General features: G+C 40.4%; 1 long non-coding RNA gene across 1 annotated transcript; it reads left to right on the top strand.

The window, feature by feature from the left end:
• Nucleotides 1-8568: 8568 nt before the first annotated feature.
• LOC121927525 lies at nucleotides 8569-13684 on the top strand. The gene is made up of 3 exons (XR_006103264.1): nucleotides 8569-8701; nucleotides 12019-12058; nucleotides 13524-13684. It is a non-coding gene; the product is annotated as an uncharacterized LOC121927525 (long non-coding RNA).
• The last annotated feature ends 261 nt before the right edge of the window (nucleotides 13685-13945 follow it).

Here is a 13945-nt window from a genome sequence, read left to right as displayed (position 1 = left end):
TACCATTGAATTTCACCATTTAGTTTGCTGGCAGATTAAAGTAAAAATAATACCTTCTCTTCAAGTCCATTGTCGTCATCATCATCATCATCATCATCATCATCATCATCATCATCATCAATCTATCTTAGTGAAATTTTAATGGACCTAGCTGAATAGTGCCAGAACAAAAACAACATGCTATGAATTCCCAAAATTGAACTTTTAAAAGCTATGTTTAAAAAAATTAAAACAATATTAAATACTTATCTCTTTTAGCAGGTCTACCCAGTCCATTTTAAACTATAAATTTTAAATTGGTATATTTTAATCTGCATTATTTTACTGTGTGTCATTTTAATTCTATGTTTATATATTTTAACTTATGTTTTTAATGGTCAGTTATATATTTTATGTTAGTCTATATTGCACCCTGCCTTGAGACCTGGGGAGAAGCAGGCAAGATGATGATGGTCATCTTCTTCTTCATCATCATCAAGTGTACATGTTCATTGGGGAGTTCATCTGGAATTTTGGGGTTGTGAACCTTAAGTATGCTGATAATATCCAACTCCAGGTCTCTTTGGCAACTGATACCAAGGAAGTTGGAGTCCTGAGCTGTTTTCTAGAAGCAGTGAAGAACTGGATGTTGTTAAATAAATAAATCTAAATAAGACATAAATTCTCTTGATCAGTAGGAAATTTAACCTGGGATTGCAATTGCAACCTACTTTGGATGAGGTTGCACTCCTTCTCTGAAATACCAGGTTGATAGCTTTGGTATATTGTGGGCCCAGTAATTGTCCCTGGAAAGCTAGAGGCTACTGCAAGGCATTAGGTAGTGCCTTTGCCCAAGTGTTTCTGGTTTGCCAGCTGTGTCCCTTCCTATCGAAGGCAAATTTAGCCACAGTAGTTCATACTTAAATTAACTTCTGATTAGGCTACTGTAATACACAATATGTGGGGCTATTTTTGAAAAACATCCAGAAACTAAATCCAGTGTAACATGTAGCAGCCAGATTGTTATTTGATATGCACTTTAGAGACCCCCATATCATTGTTCTTGTGCCAATTATAGAGGTTAATTTGCTTCTGAGCAAAACTGAAGGTGCTGGTTTTGATCTGCCCAGACCTGGATGGTTTGTGGCCAAGGTATCTGAAAAGTCATCTTCTTCTATATGAACCTTCCCAAAATTTGAGATTCCCAGTGAAGCTCCTGTTATGAGTTCCACCACACAATAGGCTAAGTTGGCAAAAATACAAGACAGGCCTTTCTCTGTAGCAGCACTTTAATTGTGAAACTCTTTCCATAGGGAAGCTCAGGTTGTCTTGGTACCTTTTGAGCTTCTGGCCATCAGTCAGGACCACATTATTTTGTGTGGAATTTAATTCTCAGCTGTTTATTCATGCCTGTGCTTTAATACATGTGTGTGCGTATGTAACCATGTTATGCTCCTGTGGCCTAGTTTTCTGGAATGCAACTTCAGGCATTCTGAATATCTTGCAGCCGTGATCTGACTATATACCTTGACATGACTAAGGAACAAAGGGAATGCATCACAGGCCTTAAAAATACTACACTGTATACACATCACCCCTAAAATTCTCAGTCTTTGGTTGTATACTAAATGTGTACTTTCTAAAGAATGAACCCCATTGCAATCATTGGGACTTGTTTCTTCACAGACAAGCTTACTAACATTATGCTGCATTGCTTGCTTCCCAGGGTACCTTGTGAGAAAGCTGAGTAATTTACCTTATTGCTTTACAATGTCACAGGGAGAAGGAATGTCAGATAACCAGAAACATTACAGCATCTGTGTAGAGGCAACTGTTTTACAATGTCCCATTAAACCAGGAAATACAAAATGAAAATGATTGTTGCAGTGCACTGCACTACTGAATCTTCTATTCAGTTTTGTTAAAATAACAATGTGGTTGAGCGCTGCGAAAAAGTCAGCAGAAGAGAACACAGAGAAAGATCTGCAAAAATGGATAGCGGATTATTGCTTTAATTCATCAACTAGAATTTGTCAAGCGGTGAAAAGGGCATTTTCAGAAGATTTGTTTTACAAAGATGAAGAGTTTAATACTGTTGTCTGCTAATTTTGCTCTTTATTTTAATGCTATGCAATATTATCATGCTTAGTAACACAAATTCCCTGAGTCATGTCACTAGGCAGCTTTGTTTTATCCAGTGATTGTAGCTGCAGTGGATAATTTTTCTTTGAACCCCACATTCTGAGACTTCCATAATGTGCTACCATTTTAACCCCAGGAGTTTTGTGACAATTTCATAATTTTATGATACCATATCTTATGTTTGTTCTCTTCCTTAAAAGCATTGTTCTGAAAAACTTCTAATATATTGTAATGTGGTTTTCATACACTCCAACTGTCCCAGTTTGGCAAAGACTGTCCCAATTAATCCTTTGGTATCTCACTTTTTCATGTCCTTTTAAAATGTCTCAGCTCCTCCCACTTTTTCCTCTTCATCCTGGCTTACTTCAGCTGCTGCAGACTGAGTTCAAAGTGCAAAAGTAGTTTGCACTCCATTAATTCAGCAGTGGGAGGAGAGGAGGTGGAATAATCTTCCCCTTCCTAGTAAACTCCAAGGAAATGCAAACTACTCCAGTTTCTCTTATCTTGGCTTTTCTTCCTCATTAATAACTTTTGCCATCTTGAGCATATTCTGATTTTGCTATAAGTGTCCTACTTTCCATCTGTGAAATACTGGAGGACATGAGTTTTAAATTTTGATCCAAAACACACTGCAGAAATAATCCAGTTTGAGACCGCTTTAATTGCCCTGACTCAAGGCTAAGGAAATCTCTGACAGAGGGCTAAATGTCTCACAAAACTATAGTTTCCAGAATTCCCTAGCATTGACCAGGGCAGTTAAAGTTGTGTCAAACTGGATTATTTCTGCAGTGTGTTTTGGACCATAGCTTTCATTCTGGTTTAAATTGTGTTTTTACCTTGCTTCCTACTTAGGATTGGTCAGAATACAGTCCTAAAAACAGCAAAATGGGGGGGGGGGCACTCTGAAATAGCAAAATACATACAACAATAACTATGTTTAGATAATATTTTCATTCCACCTCATAAATAGAATGTGTCCCGTCCAAAGACCTTTGTATTTATGGCTTAGAGACAATTAATTTTAGTGAGCAGGTGGACACAAAATGAATGATTATCGCCTGGAGTCTTTAGACTCTACCACAACCAGCCCAAGACATTTTGTTACTCAGGACAAAGGACAAGATAGTGTTCTGCCACCTTCCATTTTGAAAGGACAAATTAAACTTCAACAACTGTGCCAGAATAGTGTCCTCCTAAGCATCTGAGAAGAACAGGATAGTTTAGCAGTTCAGGCAGGTCTAGCCCAGCACATTTTGCTGTCTGGAAAGGGAACAAAATAGTCCAACCTTTTCAATATCCAGAACCCAACCAGATTCCTTCAACACTGGTTGCCTTTACCATATGGCCAGGCAGAAGAATTGTTTAAGTTGCACCTGGCAGGTTGGCTGTGTGGTAAACATACAGCTATATCTTCTACTGTTGTCATTTCCCATCTCCTGCATCACCTTGCTTAATGGCAGGATCGGTCCTGAGGGCACACAGCTCTGTCCTCCATCGATGCATTGGGGGGGTGGGTCAAGAAACTGCTGCTGTCTCTTCCACCTGATGCAGCTGCCTCACTGTCTAATGGAGGACCAGCCCTGAATCCTGTGAATTATATATGATGGAAGTGGGCAGAACAACATTAATTCCACATTTCATTTTAACATTGGATATATAGTAAGAGAAATAGTCCAGAAGTTGGAAAAGTTACTTTTGGGGGCTGTAATTTCAAGCATTCTTCGGCCAGCACATCTACTGCTCCAAGTCCAGAACAATATCATTTCACTTAGATGTTAGATGTAGATCTTTTTCTAATCCAGAGAATCCACTTTGTGCTTTGAAAAAACCTTCACAAACCCACACAAGAGTGTAGAAGGATGCTGCAGGAGGAGACCAATGAAACTCCACAAGAAGCAGAACACCAGAGTTATTTGGTGCGTCTTCATTTGATGTTTCTAATGGCACATCATATCTTTGTTAAGAAACTGAAGTCTTGCCTAGCATATTTCTTCTTCAAGAGGATTACAGCACTGATGACACAATTCACTATAAAATGTACACGAGAGATTATAACTCCCAAAAATTGGATCATTGATGGGGTTCTCAAAAAGAGTATAGTTGCCATATCATCCATGTTCAAATCCAGAATATGTAGCAGAGGTTGTTAGCCATTGCAAGTAACACATGTAAGTCTGAGCCGAAGATGTTCTCTAATTCTTTATCATATTTACTTGTTGTTGTTGTTGTTGTGTCCCTTCGAGCAATTTCTGATTTATGGGAACCCTAAGACAAACGTATAATGGGGTTTTCTTGGCAAGATTTGTTCAGAGAAGGATTACCATTGCCTTCCCATGAGGCTGAGAATATGTGACTTGCCCAACCCAGAGGAAAGGAGGACCCTAGAGGGGCGGAAGGGGGGTGAAAGGTAGAAGAGGAGGGCAAGGCGGCTGGAGAGGGGAGGGATGGAAGAGAAAGCAGTGAGGCGGTCGGAGAACAGGAGAGAAGAGGAAGAGTAGGAAGAACAGCAGGTTTGGCGAGGTGGGGCTCATGCTCATGAGCAGGCAGTCTTGGAGCTGAGGGGTTGAGGAATCCCTTTGAAGAAGGCTTCCTGGGAGAATACCTGAGAGCAGCCAGAGCACCAAGTCAACTGCCAAACGGAGGGCTCAGGTGGAGCTACTGGTCAAAAGGGCCATCACATTGGAATTTAGAAGGTAGGTGTTGATCTGCAGACCCTTCAGCCAGTGATGAAGAGGAGTTGTAAGGAGGTAGAGAACTTTATGAAACTCTCTTAAGCTCCAGTGAAATTAACTAGGAGTAAAAGGGGTGGTGTGAAGAAACACTTGGAAAGTTGTTCTGTTTTGTTTCCAATTACAGTTTATCAGCATTATTGCATTAGGAGTCTCTGGCCTTGTTTGGAATCAAAGAAGCCCAGCCCTGGAGAAGTACCCTGCGGCCCCGCCAAACCTGGTTTCCAGAGTTGTAGTCTAACACTCAAACTATAATGCATGTTGTCCCAAATGAAAGGCGTGTGTTAGTGATGGGGAAGGCAGATGAAATATAAGCAAAAGAGTATTTATCAGTACAGTCGGCCCTTCTTATACACGGATTTCTTATACACGGATTTAAGCATACATGGTTTGAAAATCTTCCAAAAAAGTATAAATTTACCTTGATTTTCCATTTTTTATAAGGGACACCATTTTGCTATGTCATTATATGTAATGGGACTTGAGCATACACGGATTTTGTTATACACGGGGGATCTTGGAACCAAACCCCAGCATATAACAAGGGTCCACTGTAGTGGTAAGTAATGAGGCCGCCCGACTCAGAGGGATGGCCTGGTTGCCAAGCTGGGAGAGATGCATCTATGGTTCGCTCCCGGCTGGCTCCGGCCCCCAGCAGCCCTCGTGGCAGGCTCCCTGCCCAGCGATTTGCTAGCTGGGGGGCTGGAAGGGGAGGCACTCCCTCTCGGCATGGGACTACATGTCCCAGGTGGTGCCGGGGCCCAAAGTGCCTCCGGATTGGGCAGCATTGGCCACAATGTTGCCCAGGATTGGCTGGGGAGCTGGGAAGATGGAACTCCCGCTCTTACTTGGCCCCCCCATTGGGCAGCAGGCATTTAAAAGGCCACGTGGGCTGGGACCTCACTGCCATTCTCAGTCCGGCTCTCCCCAGCCACCTTCGCTCGTTTCGGTGTCAAGGAGCTTCCTGCTGCAACTTTGGGGAGGTTGGTAGTTGCATAGGTCTTAGACCTGTTGGGTGTGGTTTCCAGAGCTGCGTAGCCCTGGATCGGAGTCCAACGGGGACACAGGGGTGCTGAGATTGTAGTGGTGTCACCATTGCGGGGCCACATCGATTCAGTGTCCCCCAGTGACAAGGGGCGGAGATGCGCATATGTGAATAACTGGTTAGCATAGGGTGACGGGTGTTGCTAACTGGTGGCCCCTTGTCCTCCCGAAGCTTGGCCGTGACCAAGCAATTGGGTTTCATTGATCAATCAGGGATTGATGGATGACAAATCCAGGCCTCATGCATTGGAGCCAACCCTACAATATGTTGCTGTGGTTTAATAAAGTTGTGGCCTTCTTTGTTCCAAACATGATGTCTGTGTTCTTTCCCGCAGTGACTCCCATACTTGGCAATATTTCTTCTGTGTCTATTTATTTCCCTCTTTTTGATATAAAGGCTCTCAGGACAGTGTTCAGTTTTAACCGTTTAAAACAATAACAGTAGTTGAAAGAGTCTAGGGATTTTATCATATGGGAACCATATGTACCTCCATCCTGATAATCATTAAAACATCTGCATCCTGCAAAAGTGCGCAAATGATTTTCACATGCAGAACACAATAACGCATTAGAGGCTCATTACTTAAGTGGAACATACATTTGGTTTTCACACAGATGTGTGTTAATCCCATTGATGGTTTGGTAATTGTGTTTTTGCACCTGCACACAGAAGAATTAGTTGCATCACCAGAAATCACCACAGAGCACCCATGGCAGCAAACACAATCACCCAGAGAAATAAACAATTTTATTTACACAATTTTTTGTATAAAAATATATTATATTGTCCTTTACTTTCCCAGAAATAGTATCCGACCTAAGTATAAAGAACAAAACATTACCCAAAAAATAGGAAAGTAACCGGGCATGACATAGCAGCATTGGAAGTAAACTCACCCCAAAGAACCATGGGAAATGGGGCAACAAATACAAAAACTGTGAGAATCTCGTGAATAAGCCACGAAGAGCTTTCACACTAGAGCAATTGTGCAAAAAAAAGAAAAAGAAAAAAAGAAAAAAAAGTGATATCATGAATGAAACGGAAATGAATTCATTGTGTTTTCCTGAAAATGACTAATTGCTGTTTCATGTCTCTTTTTGATTGGATTCTTAGCAGTTTGCGCATGTCGTGTGAAAACCAGTTGCGCCTAATACAGTGGATAATCATGGGTTCTTACCTTTTTAAACTTCCAATCTTCCCTATGTGATAAACTCCTAAGAACATATTCAACAATCTGAGAGTTTAGAACAAAACAAGTTTCACGATCTGTGGTTTCCTCTCAGTTCAGAACTATGCAATGTCATGATGTAAGGTTGCTCTCAAATTTCTTGAGGGGAGAAGTGTTGAGGAGAGAAACTGACCTAGCGGCTTGAAGAAGAACATTTCTTTTCTTTTGCTGTGAAAAGTTAAGATATGTTGCTCTTCCTTACCTTTTACTCAAATTTTGAGCCACACATTCTCATCTGATAACTTTTAGGTTTGTACTAGCTATACAGCTAACTCTTACTTGTTGGCAATGAGTCTGGGCAGAGCAAAGTCACTCTGCTGTCTTCAGATCATCCAAATGTAATACTTTTTTCTCAATTTAGAAATGTTCACATAGGGCAGTAGTGGCAATGGTAGTTTCTCTCTCTCTCTCTCTTTCTAACACTCCCACCCCATTATGTGATCCATTCCTTTCCTCTCCCTTCCTGCCTTCCTGCTCTCCCTTCTTCCAACATGAATCATTTTGGGATGTGACATAGGCTGCATTTCAACTCAGGGTCCAGTAGGGTTTATTTTATTTATTTATTTAGGGAGAGGCTTATAAATGGTTAATGAGATGGTTCCCTGCCCTCAGGCTTACGATCTAAAAAGACATGACACAAAAAGAGAAGGGAATGACAGTGGGGAAGGGGAAGAGGTCCAGCTGTTATTCTCTCCCTTCAAGGCCAGATGGCAACAGATGGACTGGAGGGAGGGCTCTGCTTCTTAGCCCAGGCTAGGCCCAATACAACTGGGCCTGCATCTCTCCCTTCAAGGCCGAATGGTATCAGATGGACTGGAGGGTTCTCTGTTTATTCCCTAGATACACAAGATTCCCTTAGAATTTTGGCAAACACCAGTGTCTCAAGAGTTAAAATTTAAAAGTTTATGCATTAAAGTGCTTGCTTTAGAGATTTTGAGGAGGCCCTTTTTTATTTATTCAAACCAAAGTCTGGTAATTATCATGTGTTTTTGTTTTAGTCTAGATACTGAGAAAAGACGGGTGAGGTTAAGGAAGTGTGATTGGCAGGGGGGAAACCACAGTAAAAATAAACACTGTTTACATTTAAAATGTACTTCTCCTTTTCTTTTTTAGCAAAGTCATTATGTAGGAAACTGTCAGGCATGAAGGAAATGAATTTGTGTTTTTATGTTTTCGGTGCCTCCTACAACGCCCCTTTGCCCTACATAGTGTGAATGATAGGTAATGATTTGTGTATTCAATATGATATTCAGAATGTACATATGAACTTTGAACAACATTGATCCATGTTTGGGCAATGCACATCTATGTGCTAAGGTTGCATTGCAGGCAATGCAAGTGTATCAAACTGTTTGGATTGCCTGAAGCATGACTGACAACACTGTTTATCCCCTCACTGGAAACAAGGTCAGTGGGCTACGTGACCAAATTAAATATACTGTGTGGGAATTTGCAGCACACACACATGGCAGAGAGCTGTGAGGAGAAGTGGGTTTCACCCATATTGTATAGATTAAAATTCAGCCTTTGCCCTCAAGTGCAAGTAGCTGTTTTCATACAGTGAAAGAAAAAAAAAATGTAAGTACACAAGCCATTTAAAATCTCTCTCTTTTTCTCTTTCTTTCATTGTCACTTGATCATTCTGTATCTCACAGGATAATTCAGAAAGCATAATCTCTGGGTACTGTGCTCAAATATATGATCCAGATAAATTGTTCATAATGTTGATATATTCCCTTCCATCTGATGGCAGCAGAAGGTAAGAAGGGAAATGGGGGCATTTTGTTGAGACATCATAGAATCACAGAGTTGGAAGACACCACAAGGGCCATCCAGCCCAATCTCCTGCCATGCAGAAATATACAATCAAAGAACTCCTGACAGATGACCATTCAGCCTCTACTTAAAAACTTCCAAAGAAGGAGACTCCACCACTGTCCCAAGCAGCACATTCCATTGTCAACCAGCTCTTACTGTCAGGAAGTTCTTCCTAGTGTTTTGGTGTAATCTCTTTTCCTGTAGCTTGAATCCATTGCTCCATGCCCTAGTCTTTGGAGCAGCAGAAAACAAGCTTACTCCATCCTCAACATGACATCACTTCAAATATTTATACATAGCTATCATGGCACCTCTTAACCTTCTCTTCCCCAGGTTAAACATATCAACTCCCTAAGCTGTTCCTCATAGAGCATGGTTTCCAGACCTTTCACTAGATCAACGCCCTTTTCCCTCAGTTGATACCTAACAAATTCCACCGTGGTGCATGGAATAGAGGGTAGGGAAAAGAACCACTCCATCAACTCTCTCTCATTAGAGAGTCCACACCCATTCCTCTCTGTTTATCTGTGAATTGTTTCCATTCCAGTTGTCCATTATAAGAAATTCTGTGCAAATTTAAGAATTTATAACTGAATATACTTGTTTTTCTCAACATTTTTTCCCCTTTTGCCTTATGCTTTAGGGATGGGACTGTCTTCTATTTGTTCATCTTATATAAGCTGCTCTGGAAGCCCTTTCAGTTGAGGTCTGGGATAAACATGTTTAAGAAAACAACAATTTAATTAGCATCAATAGACCAAAGAGTTGCTTGTTGAACAATTCCAAATATGCTTTTGGGAATATTCTGAGAAGCTTTTATTGAGACATTTTCCATAATATCAGCTCTTGTTGCTGGAACCAAGAGGATCTAAGGATGTTTCTAAGCTCTGCTTCCATTCTAAAATTAAGACAAATACCTATCAGTACTTCAAAAAGATAACTATAGAGAAACAAAAGGAAAAAAAATGGAATCATTCTTGAATCTATGAGATCTGGGTTCATTTCTGCAATGGCTATAAGTCGTTATCTTTCTGGTTTTTAAAAAAATCTAAACAGGATAACCTTAACTCTGGATGTTTCAGGAATCTTGTTTGTAAGTGTACATTATTTCCATTTAAGAGCACAAAAGAAGGCTGAGTAGTTGTGCTTGCAGTTCCAAGGAGCAATCTGGACTAGAGAAGAGAATATTTTTTTACTTCCACTAAGGAAGCTGAAGTGATCAGAATGGACCGATTGAGAGTATTAGCACAAATATTAATGGAGAAATAAATAAACACAGCATTTTGATAGGAGCTTGCTAACAGGTCACCAAACCAAGAAGAGGTGGTGGATGATGTTAGGGGGAAAAAACCCTCAGAAATCTCAAAGATGCAAAAATTAGTTGTTATGGGGGACTTCAATTATTCTGATATCTCCTGGGAGATATTTGCTAAGTATAGGCTCACCAAAAAATTCCTGATGTGCCTTACAGATAATTTCCTTTTTCAAAGGTAGAGAAAAGAACAAGGGAGCCAGAAATCCTGGACATGATACTAACTAATAGGGAGAGCTTGGTCACTGGAATGAAAGTTGGTACTTTAAGATGAAGTCACCATGTAATGCTAGAATTCATGATTGTGGGAAAGGGCAAAGAAGAGTACTGTATAGTCAAACACAGTTCTTGGATTTCAGGAAAGCTGATTTTAACAAGTTCAGTGACATGCTTGGTGGAATCCCATGGCTAACATACTAAAAGAAAAAGATACCTAGCAAGGGTGAGAGTTCTTGAAGAAGGAGTTACAAAAAGCATAATCGCAAACATAGCACTTGGAAGAAGAAAAATGGGAAATATCTGAAAAAGCCAATGTGGCTGCACAGTAAACTCAAGGAAGACATGAAAGGGGGGAAACAGTGTGCATAAAGAAGGGAAGGAAGCACAAATCGCAAAGTAAGAGTACAGATATTAACACAAGCTTACAGGAATAGTATAAAGAAAGCTAAAGCTCATAGAATCATAGAATTGTAGAGTTGGAAGAGACCACAAGGGCCATCCAGTCCAACCCCCTGCCATGCAGGAACTCTCAATCAAAGCATCCCTGACAGATGGCCATCCAGCCTTTGTTTAAAGACCTCCAAGGAAGGAGACTCCACTATACTCTGAGGAAGGAGTGTGTTCCACTGTTGAACAGCCCTTACTGTCAGGAAGTTCCTCCTCATGTTCAGGTGGAATCTCTTATCCTGTAGCTTGCATCCATTGTTCTGGATCTTGTTCTCTGGAGCAGCAGAAAAGAAGCTTGCTCCCTCCTCAATATGACATCCCTTCAAATATTTAAACAGGGCTATCATATCACCTCTTAATCTTCTCTTCTCCAGGCTAAACATCCCCAGCTCCCTAAGTCATTCCTCATAGGGCATGGTTTCCAGGCCCTTCACCATTTTAGTTGCCCTACTTTGGACATGCTCCAGTTTCTCAACATCCTTTTTGAACTGTAGTGCTCCTTTTTGCATCCTTCAAGGGGTGCCATAGCTGCCATGGTCTGGCTTTATGACGCCCTTTCAGTGCTGCATCGTATAGATGCAGCACCAGAGTTGTGCCATGATGATGTGTGCCATGTAGACCACTTGCCAAAATGGCATCCTGGGGACAGGGCTAGAGCGTCCAGCATGCACATGCTGCATCCTGGATCTGCCAACAGGCTGGTACAAAGTGCCAGTCTTTATCGGCTATCAGCCCACACATGTCTGCTTAGATGACAAGGTCTTTCCCTTCTGGTATCATAATATCTTCTTGGTGGAAGCAGTTCCACAGCCTGGAAGCAGCTACCAAGAAGGTCCTCTCTGATGTCCTCACCAAGCTTATCTGTGATGGTGGTGGGACTGAGATAAAGTCCTCCCACAAAGATCTTAAAACTCAAGCAGGCTCATACAGGGAGATAATCTGGACCTAAACTGTTAGGGTTTTATAGCCTCTGTAGGTCATGTGCATGCCTGATGTTCACATTTTAAATGTCATTCAAATAATTGTTAACAATGCAGATGATGTTTTATCTAATCTGACCCCTTTCCCAATATTCTCTTTCTCTTGTTTCTCCTAATAGCTAATGAGATGATCTGCACAGTGGCAATCTTTTCTAAGGGGTGAGTCATATATTACACCTGGTCACTTATTTGATTATTGAGTAACCCACAGAAATGCATCATAAAGTACATCAGCAAGGTACCTTGTTCACAGATGTTCCTGCCACAATCATTGTCAGGACCCTCTTGAATGATTACACTACATAAGATGCTACCTACACAAATACAAAGTCAGTTTTAACTATGAATCTACCTTTGGAACCATATTACAGCATTGCATTTTAACAAGAGTCACTAAAACAATACCTGCTTTAATAGAGATTTCTCAGATTGCTCAATGTGATAGCTTGTTTTGCCCTTAGCAGAGCAGATCTATGCTGGAGATCTTTTTCCATAAACAGATTTGTCTCAGTGGATCAGGCTGATTATGAATTTGTTATAAAGCTGACAAGTTTTAAACTTTTCCTACAATAACAGTGTATCCCAATATATGTTTCCTCAAAAGTAATATGTATTAACAAGGTTTACCTTCGGGGAAAAGGATGTATAAATTTAGCAAAAACGGCTACCCTAAATCAGCTGAAGTCAAATCAAGAGTTCCTGTTCATTACATTAGCTTCCCTAGGGGATGATTCAGTTAGTTTACATTTGTTCCAATGTTTGTTTAGGAAAAATGATTTTATTGCATTTGCACCTGTGTTTTCTTCAGTTGTGCATTTTTCTAGCATGGAGAATTTTGCCAGCAGATTCATGAATCAAATGCTTTTGTGTTCACCAAATTAACATTTTACCACTGAAGTAACTCCCATACTCTAATGCTGTGCAAGTTAAAATGCATGGAAGTCTCCTTGATTTCAGTGGAGATTATTCCCTTCATTTTAGGAAAAAGGGCTGCGGAAAATTGCTCCAGCCATTAAAGACAGTGGAGTGAAGGTCAATTCTAGCCCTATCTCATTTAGTAAGGCTAACTAATGTTAATATAGGCCTGTTACAGACGGCCAAAATAAAGCTGCTTCGGGTCTCCTTGGAGGTATGCTGTTTAAATGATGCATGCACCCTAAGAATCCAGAAGCTGCACCAAAGCTGCACTCCAGTGCTTAGGAATGGAGTGTGGCTTTGGCGCGACCTCCGGACTCTTAGGACCCATGCATCATTTAAATAGCATACCTCCAAAGAGACCCGAAGCAGCTTTATTTTGGCAGTCTGTAACAGGCCATATTATGAACAAAAGCTTCATTACTAAAGCAAGGTCTGGAAACTTTTTCAGAGTTTTTAGAAATCCTGTCTTCTGCAATGTACTTTGCCTAAAGCAACAGCTGAAATGTGAGTCCTAGTTCATATAATTTATATTACCCTGTAGCCTGCATAACTGGATATGCTGAGTCAGAAGTTGCTTTTTAATTGGAAAGTGGAGAAGGGCACTTGGGCTATCTGTTGCACTCCAGTAGAAATAAAATAGCAGTTGCTGAAACATTATTTATTTCTCTGCTGTTTTTCTTTATCTTCCATGACCATGGCTTGAAAGGTACAAGAATGTCAGAAGGGGAATGATTAACAGGAATGAACCCTACTGTGGCTACTATATCTCTTCACATCAGACTTCTTCTGCACAAACAAACCTCCATGTGGCATAGCTTAATTTTTTTAATGAAATTTCATGTATTCTACCAAAACAAATTGACTCGAATGACAGTGGTGTGTGTGCATGTGCATGTGTGCATTATGACTGAATTGATTACTTAATTAATATTCATCATTTTTTGATTGTTGAAATACTATCATTTATGTGGTATGAAAAATAAATTATGTTTCAGCAAATGCTATTTTATTTCTTTTGGTCTGCATTCTCTCTTTTTTGACAGTAGACACTCATAGGCAACTGTATGTGAAATATATCCCCTTTATTTCAAAACCTTTTGAAATATTTGTTCTTCAATAAGAATCATG

The sequence above is a fragment of the Sceloporus undulatus genome, chromosome 1, assembly GCF_019175285.1.
Source record: "Sceloporus undulatus isolate JIND9_A2432 ecotype Alabama chromosome 1, SceUnd_v1.1, whole genome shotgun sequence".
Taxonomy (NCBI): Eukaryota; Metazoa; Chordata; class Lepidosauria; order Squamata; family Phrynosomatidae; genus Sceloporus; species Sceloporus undulatus.
Note: the sequence above shows the minus strand (reverse complement) of the source record. Positions and strands in the feature narration are given on the sequence as shown.